This window comes from Astyanax mexicanus, chromosome 14 (assembly GCF_023375975.1).
Source record: "Astyanax mexicanus isolate ESR-SI-001 chromosome 14, AstMex3_surface, whole genome shotgun sequence".
Taxonomy (NCBI): Eukaryota; Metazoa; Chordata; class Actinopteri; order Characiformes; family Acestrorhamphidae; genus Astyanax; species Astyanax mexicanus.
This window is the reverse complement of record NC_064421.1, coordinates 8,481,937-8,494,058: the sequence shown is the minus strand read 5'-3', so window position 1 is coordinate 8,494,058 and position 12,122 is coordinate 8,481,937. Positions and strand designations below refer to the sequence as shown.

Below are 12,122 nucleotides of genomic sequence, written 5' to 3'. Positions count from 1 at the left end.
AAGCACACACAAAAACCACCAAACACAGGCTGGAACAGCCCTCCACTGGTCAACTTTTACCACTTTTACACACACACCGAACACAGACTGGAACAGTCCTTAAGTTCCCCACTGCACAACTTTTACCAGTTTTACACACACACACACACACACACACACACACACACACACACACACACACACACACACACACACACACACAGACTCTCTCAGTAGAAGCCCGTAACTTTGCTGTACTCACCCACAACTCTTTGTCTAACAGCTCAGCTCCTCTCTCTCTCTCTCCGGCTTCTCTTTTCTCTCCAAAACATTATAACCACTCTGCGCCTCTGTAACTCCGCGCGCGCGTGAAGACGCTCCTGTTATCTGCTATAATCTGATTCCCAGCAGGATAAAGAGTCTGAAACTCTCCGCACGCGCCGCAAACCGGGAATCCCTCCGTGCTCGCTCCGCGCGCGGGGAGGCGCCAAGCCCCGCCCAGCTACGGTGAAGAAGCGGCGCGTCCACCAATCAGAGCGCAGCGGACGGGGGCCTAATTAGAATATGAATAATAAGCAGGGGGTTAAGCGGGGGCACGTGGGGGGAGGAGCCCGCCGGAGTGTGTTAATGAGAGTAACGCATTTTTACGATGTTTTTACGATGATGTTATGAGGACGTGTTGGTGGGTTTAGGGGGTTTAGAGGGTCTGCAGGGGGATTTATGTGGTGGTGTTTTTGTGGTGGGAACGGAAGTCAGAGACTGGGGAAGATTAGTTTGTTTGTCTAAATGATGTTATAATTTGTATTTTTACATTACATTACATTACATTACATTTCATTTGGCAGACGCTTTTGTCCAAAGCGACTTACAATAATGAAGTACAAAAGTAATAGGAATTAAGATAACCCATTTTTAGATAGGGCTTAAAGGAGGTCAAAGGGAAATAAAGGGATAGAGAAGTGAAGGAGGGGAAGAAGGAAATGGGGTTAGAATTAGTTAGTTAGTTAGAGGTGTTAGGAGAGTAAGTGCTTTTTGAAGAGCTCTGTCTTCAGGAGTTTATTAAAGATAGTGAGAGATTCTCCTGATCTGGTAGTGGAAGGTAGTTTGTTCCACCATTGGGGAACTCTGTATGAGAACAGTCTGGAAAAGGGACATTTTATATTTGATGGGTTTTGAAGTCTGAATTAAAAATAAATGACTTGTTTGATTGCGCCGAGAGTGCATGCTGCCTGTTGCAGTAGCTCCCATTTGTGTTTTGGTTTTAGCGTTTTATGACTTTTATTTATCTTAAATAAGACCTTTTTGTTCTACTAGCACCTTAGTGAAGCTGTACCCTTTCGAAACATGCTAATAGAGAGAGTTTTGTTTAGTTTGTTCGCCGTGAAAGCGCTTCTTTCTCTCTCCTGGTGTACTGCGGCGCAGCAGCATGGTCCATTTGTTTACACCCGGGATCAGCTGATCGCGCTGCAGCCGGCTGGCATGGAGATCAGCACAGTAAACATCCCGGAGGAGCTTTGGAGACGGACGCACAGGGGATGTAGAGGAGGAACTAAACAGCGCACGGAGAAAGCGAGGGCGAAACGACGCAGGCTTATAAATAAAAAATATAAGCCGATTCTTCCCACTCTTGTCATGGGTAACGTGAGATCGCTGGCTAATAAGGTGGATGAGCTAACAGCGTTAGCCATGAGTCAGAGGGAGTACCGGGAGTGTAGTTTAATGTGCTTTTCGGAGACTTGGCTACACCAGGACATTCCCGATGACAATGTTTCCATCACTGGTTTTCAGACGGTTCGAGGAGACTGGGACTGCAGCGAGAGCGGTAAGCGTAAAGGGGGAGGGCTAGCTGTGTTAGTTAACACCCGCTGGTGCTTCCCTGGTCACATTACTATTAAGGAACGTTTTTGTTGTCCGGACATTGAGCTGTTGGCTGTCGGGCTCAGACCATATTACTTGCCGCGGGAATTCTCCCATGTTATTATTGTGGCTGTTTACATTCCCCCCTCTGCGAACCCGACGTCGGTATCTGACGTCATTCACTCCGTCATAGCACGTCTCCAAACCCAGCATCCGACTGCTTTCATTGCCATATCAGGTGACTTTAATCATGTCACTTTGGCCAGGACATTACCAAATTTTACACAGTATGTGGATTGTCCCACTAGGGAGGAGAAAACATTGGACCTGCTGTATGCCAATGTTAAGGATGCATACAGCTGCTCCCCCCTCCCCCCTCTTGGTGGATCTGATCATAACTTGGTCAACATCAGCTCCAAATATGTGCCTCAAGTGAAGAGTCAGCCTGTGACCACAAGGTTAGTGAGGAAATGGTCAGAGGAGACTTCTGATGTGTTGCAGGACTGCTTTGAGACTACAGACTGGCAGGCACTCTGTGAGCCTCATGGAGAGGACATTGATGGGCTCACAGAGTGTATTACTGATTACATTAATTTTTGTGTGGACTCCACTGTCCCAACCAGGACGGTTAGATGTTACCCTAATAACAAGCCGTGGGTAACAACGGATATTAAAACCCTCCTTAATAATAAGAAGAAGGCTTTCAGAGCTGGAGACCGGGAGGAGGTGAGGGTGATCCAGAGGGAACTAAAGAGAACCATCAGGGAGGCAAAAAACAAATATAGGAGGAAACTAGAGAGGAGATTCCAACAGAGCAACATGAGGGAGGTCTGGAGTGGTATGAGGACCATCACTGGCTATAGGTCCAGCAACAACAGGGGAGTATATGGAAGTGTGGAAAAGGCCAACGAGTTAAATATGTTTTTTAACAGATTTGACACTGCGAACTCTGACCTCCCCCTGTCTGGCTCCTCTGCTGCTGGGCCTCAACAGCCTACTCCACCCCCCCTCCCTCCCCTTCCTGATAGCCTTTCCTCATTCTGTGATAGTCAACTTCACATATCCTCTCCCCCCCCACCATTTACCTTTACCTCTACAGTGAGTCTCACTGCTGACCAGGTGAGAAGACAACTGATGAGACTCCACACGAACAAGGCTGCAGGCCCGGACGGGGTTCTTCCCAAGGTGCTTAAAGCCTGTGCCTCTCAACTTTGTGGAGTCCTGGAATATGTCTTTAACATGAGCCTGAGTCTTCAAAGGGTCCCAGTCATGTGGAAAACGTCCTGCATTGTTCCTGTGCCGAAGGTGCCGCGGCCCAGTGACATCAAGGACTACAGGCCTGTAGCACTGACATCCCACATCATGAAGACTATGGAGAGACTTGTCCTGGATCAGCTTCGGCCCATGGTCCAGCCACTTCTTGACCCACTCCAGTTCGCCTATCAACCTCGTCTAGGAGCGGAGGATGCCATCATCTACCTGCTTAACCGAGTCTATGCTCACCTGGATAAGCCAGCTAGCACTGTGAGGGTCATGTTTTTTGACTTCTCAAGTGCATTTAATACCATCCAGCCTGCTCTTCTGGGTGACAAGTTGGAAATGATGCAGGTAGATGCCCCCCTCGTGTCCTGGATTGTTGACTACCTGACTGGCAGACCTCAGTATGTACGCCTGCATCACTGTGTGTCAGACAGAGTGGTCAGCAATACTGGAGCTCCGCAGGGAACCGTCCTCTCTCCCTTCCTCTTCACCCTCTACACCACGGACTTCAACTATTGCACTGATACTTGTCACCTTCAGAAGTTTTCTGATGACTCCGCCATAGTTGGATGTATCAGCAGGGGTGATGAGGAGGAGTACAGGGCAACAGTGGATGACTTTGTTAAGTGGTGTGAGCTAAACCATCTGCAGCTCAATGTTATGAAGACAAAGGAACTGGTGGTGGACCTGAGGAGAGACAAAGCCCAGTTGGTCCCGGTTTCCATCAGGGGGGTCAACGTGGACACTGTAGAGGACTATAAATACCTGGGGGTGCACATTGATAAAAAATTGGACTGGGCTAAGAATACTGACGCCCTCTACAAAAAAGGCCAAAGTCGTCTCTATTTTCTGAGGCGTCTGAGGTCCTTCAACATCTGCAGGACTATGCTGAAGATTTTCTATGAGTCGGTGGTGGCAAGTGCTATCCTTTATGCTGCTGTATGCTGGGGCAGCAGGCTGAGGGTGGCAGACGCCAACAGAATCAATAAACTGATCCGTAAAGCCAGTGATGTTGTGGGTGTAGACCTGGACTCTCTGATGGCAGTGTCTGAGAGAAGGATACTATCTAAGCTGCAGGCCATCATGGATAATGGCTCCCATCCACTTAATGCCACTGTGATGAGACACAGAAGCACATTCAGTGCAAGACTTATTCATCCTAAATGCACGACAGAACGCCACAGGAGGTCATTCCTACCAGTGGCCATCAAACTCTATAACTCCTCTCTCACGGTTATCACTAAGCGATAGTAATTAACAAGACTTAATACAATGTTAATGTCTGGAATAAATAGGTTGTGTAATCATTTTAATTATTATTATTATTATAATTATTATTATTATTGTTTATTTTATTTTATTATTATTTCATTATTATTATTTTTTTTCTGCTAAATCACAGTATGTGTTCTTGTACTTATTATTACAGCTAATTTTTATATGTGTACATATTGTAATTTTCGAGTGATTGAGTGATTATTATTCAACATAAATGGTTGTTACTGTAATAACTGTAATTTCCCCCTGGGATCAATAAAGTATTTCTAATTCTAATTCTAATTCTAATTCTAATTGTTTGCATATCTCTCTCCCTTTGATCTGTTCTTTTTAAGATAAATAGATTACACAATAAAAGACTGACAAACAAATAAACCACAGATAGGAAAACAATGTTGAATCAATCTTTATTTTTCCATCTCTAATGTATTGAAACATCTTTGATGTACGACATCAGAATTTATTTACGTGTGTACAACAATTTTACATTGATTCAACATTATAGGGTTTTATATGTATAGTTTGTGTTCAAATTTGCATGCATTAAATATGTACGGTATACCTTGTTTTTGTATTCTTATAGTCTGTACTGTGTTGGTCTTGCAGTGTAGACATTTGAATAATAATAATAATAATAATAATAATAATAATAATAATAATAATAATAATAATAATTACTATTATTATTATTATTATTATTATTATTATTATTATTATTATTATTATTATATATGTTAATTATGTGGCTATAATATTATAGAGCTTTTTTATGTTTTAATGGGAATAAAATATGGGTCTATATGAGATTTTGTTTTAGTTTGCCTTTTTTTGTTTTCTATTTAATATTTTTTTTTTGGAATTGCAGTTGTATACAGTAACTTTGTCCTGTTTATTAATTTTTTGTCTGTGTTTTGTTGTGGGAAAGAAAGTCAGAGACAGAAATATAAAGTATCTAAATTACTATATTAGTTTGGATATTTTACATTTAAAAATGGTAATTTAATCTGAAGGCAGGTTTCCTATAAAAAAATTACTTACATTTCAAATAACTGAAATTTAGAGTTAAATGTTCATATTAAAAATGGTGGTCCTTAAAAGCTTCATCTTAAAAATGTACATTTAAACAAATGTTTAGATTAGATTTAGATTTAGATTTAATTTATTATGTCAGTATTCTACTTGTATAATCATAACATGCAACATTTTATTGATCATTAGTGACAGATGGACAAAACAGGAAATAAAACACGTAATACTGCATAAAGGAACTGCATAAACTGCATAAATTGGACACTTAACACAGCCGTACAGTACTATTCATATAAAGCAGAGACAGTGGGGGTGAGAACAGCCCTGCCGCTCTGGACCTTGGTCTATTATAAGGTCAGGTCTGGCAGCTCCTGGGGAGGCTGCCGGGCCTGTATCCAATTATGTGCAATTGACTTTGAATGACATCCTGTCCCCTCCATCCACACTCCCTAGACAATGGCTGGAAAGGAGGCAGGCATGTCCAAGACATGTCTCATCAAGCACACCTCTACAGTGTGTGATCGGTCACAAGCAAGGTAACTTACAGGGCGTTTTCACACCTGAAAATCTGGACCAGATTAAAAAAAAATTTATGTAATTGAAAAGTTACTTTATTTCAGTATTTCAGTTCAAAATGTGTTAAAAACTCATATATTATATAGATGTATTACGCACTGAGTGATCTATTTTACGTGTTTACTTCTTTTATTGTTGATGATTATGGCTTACAGCCAATGAAACTCAAAAAACAGTGTCTCAGAAAATTAGAATATTATATAAGACCAATTGATACTTTTGGCAGTGTGGGCAGTGTTCCAAGTCCTGCTGAAAAATGAAATCTGCATCTCCATAAAAGTTGTCAGTAGCAGAGGGAAGCATGAAGTGCTGTAAGATTTCCTGGGAAAACAAAACTGCACTGACTTTAGACTTGTTGGGTCCGGACTTTTAGACTTTTCAAACCAAAATAGCAGGTATGAAAGGTGCTGCAAACCATGGTCCGGACCAAGAGAACAAAATTTGGTCCATCCGAAAGAGGTAGTCCTGGTCCAGATCACTGTGAAAACATTTTTTGGAGTTTTGGACGTTTACAACAGTTACAGAAAGTCACCTTTTAACCAACAACAAAAGATGAAGAAGAACAACAGGTATTGGGATGAAATCTGTTTCCCTTTTGCAGGTAATTCCTGTAAATATTGTAACTGCAGATTATCCCTTATATAAGTGGCTTGTGTCTCCACAAATTTGGCTCTTGTGGGTGTGTTTGCAGGAGCTCACATATGAGAGTGTATTGGCATGGCCATTTGGCATGCTGGCTAATTTACTGATCAAGCCATTTGCTACTTTCCTCTATGCTTAAATGTTTTAGTGCAAAAATGGATCATATGTCTCTTCCATGTACAGAACCACACTGCTGGGGGTAAGAATGAAATACAGTAGGAACCAACGGAGCAGAACCTGGGGACGTCAGACTGACATGCCTATGGTTGCCAGGATGTTGTAATAGAAGTTCTTAGTGCAATTAGTCCCTAAACTGCAGTGTAGAACCAAAAGTAACTGGACTAATGTACTGTGTACAATGTAAAAACAAAAAATGAACTGTGCTTTATACTTTGGTCTGGAATTACGGGTGTGAAAACTCTCCCAAAATATCTCTTTTTGTCTTTTTGAAACTGAAACACCTGTCATTTTAGTGTGGGAGGTTTAATGGCTAAATTGGAGCAGCCTGGTGGCCAATCTTCATTAATTGCACATTATTGCACCAATAAGAGCAGAGTGTGAAGGTTCAATTAGCAGGGTAAGAGCACAGTTCTGCTCAAAATATTGCAATGCACACAACATTATGGGTGACACACCAGAGTTCAAAAGAGGACAAATTGTTGGTGCACGTCTTGCTGGAGCATCTGTGACCAAGACAGCAAGTCTTTGTGATGTATCAAGAGCCACGGTATCCAGGTTAATGTCAGCGTACCACCAAGAAAGGACCAACCACATCCAACAGGATTAACTGTGGATGCTGTAAGAGGAAGCTGTCTGAAAGGGATGTTTGTGTGCTAACCCGGATTGTATCCAAAAAACATAAAACCACGGCTGCCCAAATCACGGCAGAATTCAATGTGCACCTCAACTCTCCTGTTTCCACCAGAACTGTCCTTCTCCACAATAAATTATTGTGGTCTAAAACCAGGTGTTTCAGTTTCATTGTCCAATCCCTGTCAGAGGGGGCCATTGTCCATTCATTGGTTCTAAAATGTGCTGTAAGTAGCAGCTCTGCAGCATATAACAGTCAGCCCGTGCCGACCGCTACCAGCACTTACATTTACACTTCAGATTTAATATGCTTTAATAGCCATGGAAATAAGGTCATCACAGCAATTGTGTGACAGGCCCAGTAAGTGATTCTTTTCTCACACAGCGCTCCGTGGATATGCTTTTGTACAGTACCATCCAGCCATTATCACCCTCTCCTGCTCAGAGCTCACTCAGAGACAACACTCTTTCAGCGGCTGTAATTGGCGTGGTAATTTGGCGTGGTAATTTGCTACGGGTGTATAATGGAAGAGGCTGGGGAGGCAGGGTGTAAGGCCCGGGTACCAGTGTGTGAGTGTGGGTGAGTTACAATGGGAGAAACTATATGAGCACTAATACATCATCCAGCAGAGAATATGAACTTGAAGATGCTGCCGCTGCTAGTCAGTATAGTGTACAAGTATAAGTATTTTTAGCAAATTTGACCATATAAATATTTAAGCAATAATACACTCGAGGTTTGTGCTATAACGTGTAATATTGGCACTGCGGTGATAAGGTCAGATAAAGAGCAGCACAGCAGTGCCAATATTGCAAGTTATAGCACAAACATCTAGTGTATTATTGCGATTATACCACAGTTCCATTATCGCTGTTTATTAAAAGATTTTTAAGAGTTAAAGAGGACGAGAAAATACATAATCTGTTTGGTTATAAACACTCCGTCAGTTAAAATAGTTCCATTGCTGCTCTGTTTGTAGCTGCACTGCGCTGCATCGTTGCTAGGTTACCTGCATGTGGCGGAGTAATACATGGTGAGCTTCGGTTACAGTGCATTACCGGCTAATAATGTCCCTCATAAAACGCCTCTCAGCCAATCACATTGCAGAGTCGGAGCTAACCTTTAACTAAACACACGCATGTAAACAAATTTTTATAACAATAAAAAGTGTTTTTAAGGCACAATTGTTGCACTACAAAAAATGGTAGTTGTTAGTGTTTTGCAGTATGGTTACGCTGGTATTCCAGGTGGTTTCACTGATCTTACTAGATGCAGTTGCAATTGTGTAGGGAGTTTGCTAAGTGGTTGCTATGCAGTTGCTTGCTAAGTGCTTGCTAAAAGGTGTTGTTAATGGATGCTAGGTGGTTTCAAGTGGTTGTAAGATGCTTGCTATAGGGTTTTGGGGTGTGGTTAATATTGTATCGCACATGGTTGCCAGGTTCTGCTAAGAAGTTTATTAGTGGTTGCTACAATATCCCAGGTGGTTGATGTACTTTACTTAGTGACTGCTATAGTGTTGCTTCATGGCGCCTATGGCTTTCCAAGGTGGTTGATATGGTTTTAATAACTAATTGCTAGGTGGCTGTTATGTGGTTGCTGTGGTATCACATGTAGGTGCTATGGAGTTGTTAAAAGGCTGCTAAGTGATTGCTGTGGTAACCGAGGTGGTTGATAGGGTCTTGCTAAGTAGCCTAAAGTTGGTGTAAACTATATGTTATTGTTAAATAGTTGCTAAGTGATTGCTATGGCATCCCAGGTGGTTGATGTGGTTTTACTAACTAATTGCTAGGTGGTTGTTATGTGGTTGCTGTGTTATCACAGACGTTTGCTATGGTGCTGTTAAAAGGCTGCTAAGTGATTGCTGTGGTATTTGAGGAGGTTGACATGGTGTTGCTAAGTAGCTGTTAGGTGGTTGCTGTGGTATCCACCAAGACAGATTCTGTGGTGTTGCTGACACTAGGCCGGATGCTACAGTGTGGCAAGTTGAATGGTATGGTGTGTATTTCAGGCATAGTGTTGAGTAGAGGTTCCTTGGGTGTTGCAAGGTGGTTGATAGGCACTGCTATGGTCTCCAAGGTGGTTGCAGTAGACTCTGTCTAGGTGTTCTCTGGCTACTTTTAGTTTTGTCCTGTTTTTATTTATAGTTGCATGCATTTAAATGTTGATATGTTTAAATTAAAAAATGTTAAACATGTTTTATTGGGTGTTTTTCCTCTTCTGCACTCATTGCCACTCTGCTGATGGTTTATAATAAAGGGTAATGGAAGGGGAGTGTATTAATAATGCAAATAATTCAGTCTTTATTCTCAGTGGTGATGTTTAATGAAAAGAAACCCATCTTCCACAGTGTTTAAGTGATGCCTACATGCTCCGAATGATCTGGCTAATGGGAAATCAATGAGACTAATAGTAGATTGACCACTGTCATCTCTGCGGGAAGGGTTTTATACATACCGCCGCAGCTCAGGGGTCAAGCAAAGGCTCTTTTCACCAGCTCGCCCTGATCTATGCATCTAATGATCTACGCATCTCATGGCAGGGGTCCAAAAGAGCATACTGCAGATCCACTTTATGAAAAAGCACTCAAGTCTATAAAACATGACCATAATTGATTGAGAAGATGGAAAAGAACAGGGAAGACCTATTGTTTAGACTGAAGAGGTTGGCAATACGGTTTCAATAAGCTTGTCAATTTAGAGTTCCAGCAATCTTACAAGTAGATGATCTGTATATTAGTCTGTCCATTAGTTTACACAGTAAAATCAATAATATTAAAATCTCTGGCAGTTATTCTAACAACAGTGTTAAACAACCACAGAATCATTTATTTATAATTATCTTGGTGTTGGGTTGTAAGACAGATAAGAGTCTCCACCAGAGAACCACTGGTTGTTTAGTGGCTCTTCCTTCCATATAACTAACTTAGCTACTTTGTTATCTCCTAATGTTACATGCGTACCTTCTGTACCTACTGTTTTATTTAACTTTACAAATAAAAGTATTCTATAGATACTGTTTTATAGTTTTAAAAGTAATAGGATGTAAGTGAACAACATTTCAGAAAAATATTTATATACAAATGAATGAAATTGAACATTGTCTAGAGCAGGGATGTCCAAACTTTTTTTGTTGGGGGCCAGAAGTCTCTATAATAAAACAAATAATGAAATATACCACTTTAAATAATACATTTTCCTGATTACTTTCATTTACACATAATTTCCTTCATTGAATTGAATTGAATTTACTTATCTATCTTTGACAGTGTTGTGTGAACTAGGATTTTTCAAATTGATGTTTCATTTCATGATGTCTCTTAATATTAAACCCCTTAATTACGGCAACTTTTGGACTCTTTGACTCCTTTTTTCTGCGCTAAAACTGCGCAGCCTCTCCGCTTTTAGACTCTTTGGCCTGATTTTCTGCTCTAAAAATGTGCACTCTCTCCACTTTTAGGCCCGTTTTTGAATCTCATATTATAAAATCCTGCTTAACAGCGGGCCAACTTTCATTCTATTTCTAAAATACCTCACAGGCCGCTCCAAAAAAGGAAATGTGCCGCAAATGGCCCGCGGGCTGTAGTTTGGACACCCCTGGTCTAGAGTAAAAAAAAAAAAAAAAGAAAAATAGAAAACTGTAAGAGCCCTAATCTTACACCCTGCGCAAGGGGCGTTGCAATGCTCATTGCTATCTTACACTCCACCAACAGTCAATTTGCATGCCTTGTATCTGCGTCATTTGGATAGCAGCAGAATCTTTGAATATATCTACAATGGTGGGCGTGATGGTCTGTAAGTGAGGTGTGTTCAGGTAAGTTCTGGCGTATTGCTATCTTGGCAACAGAAAACAAAGGTGCACCACTGACTGAATACAATCCAGACAGATGTCAACAGTAAGATGTTCATTGCTATCTTGTGGTGAGTCTAATTGAATTAAGAGCACCTATGTTTTAATAGAAATATTAAAATTGTACTCCACGTGTCCATAATGTATCACAAAAACAATACAATATATCATAATAACAACATTTTGCAAATGTATGTATCATTTAAGATACATCTTTATGCAGTATAAGATACAGCCTGTCACACAGAGAGGCCTTCAGTACAGTTCCTTTATTAGCAGTAGTTTATTTAGTACTTTAATCTGCAGGATTGTCTATGTTTAGCGACTCGCAGTGACTGGAGCTAATCCTGGGCTGCTTTTAGCTGGAGCTGTACTCTAGAATTCTCTATTAATCACTCGGTTGTGAGTTCTCCTGATTTGTGAAGCTTTTAAATGAAGACTTTACGCAACAGGACTGTCCTCTGGGAAACGTTGCAGCTTTGAGCTCACTGGGAACCTAATGAGTTGCCACTCTGGGTCAGAATGTGGAGATAAATGCTTAAAAATGCCCTAGACACAATATATATTTATATAAACTATGTCCCACTGTATTTTAAGGCATGGTAATATATTAAAAATGTCAATATATTAGAAATGGTTTATAAAAGATATAGAAAATTACCTTATTTTAGGGAGTTGGGCGATAAAGCAAAAGTTTATCACAAAATTTCTAAAAATTTTTACAATATATGTTGTCGCTGTCCAGTGAAAAACAAGTATCTCAAAAACAGCAACTTTACAGGAGAGAGAAAAAAAAACCTTCTAAACTTGCAATGGAAGTCAATGTACAAAGAATTCATTTCAG

The 12,122-nt window shown here is 40.8% G+C and overlaps 1 protein-coding gene across 4 annotated transcripts in view; it reads right to left on the bottom strand.

Annotated features, from left to right (window-relative positions):
• Nucleotides 1–12,122, bottom strand: part of tiam2a (TIAM Rac1 associated GEF 2a) — a 207,037-nt gene that overhangs the window by 157,836 nt on the left and 37,079 nt on the right. For 3 of the 4 annotated variants that reach the window (XM_022673209.2, XM_022673211.2, XM_022673212.2), the window contains exon 1: nucleotides 242–452. The exons of the other annotated variant lie outside the window; for it this stretch is intronic. The gene's annotated coding sequence lies outside the window, so the exon portion shown is untranslated. Of the gene's footprint in view, nucleotides 1–241; nucleotides 453–12,122 lie in introns of those variants that run through there. 4 annotated transcript variants of the gene reach the window in all.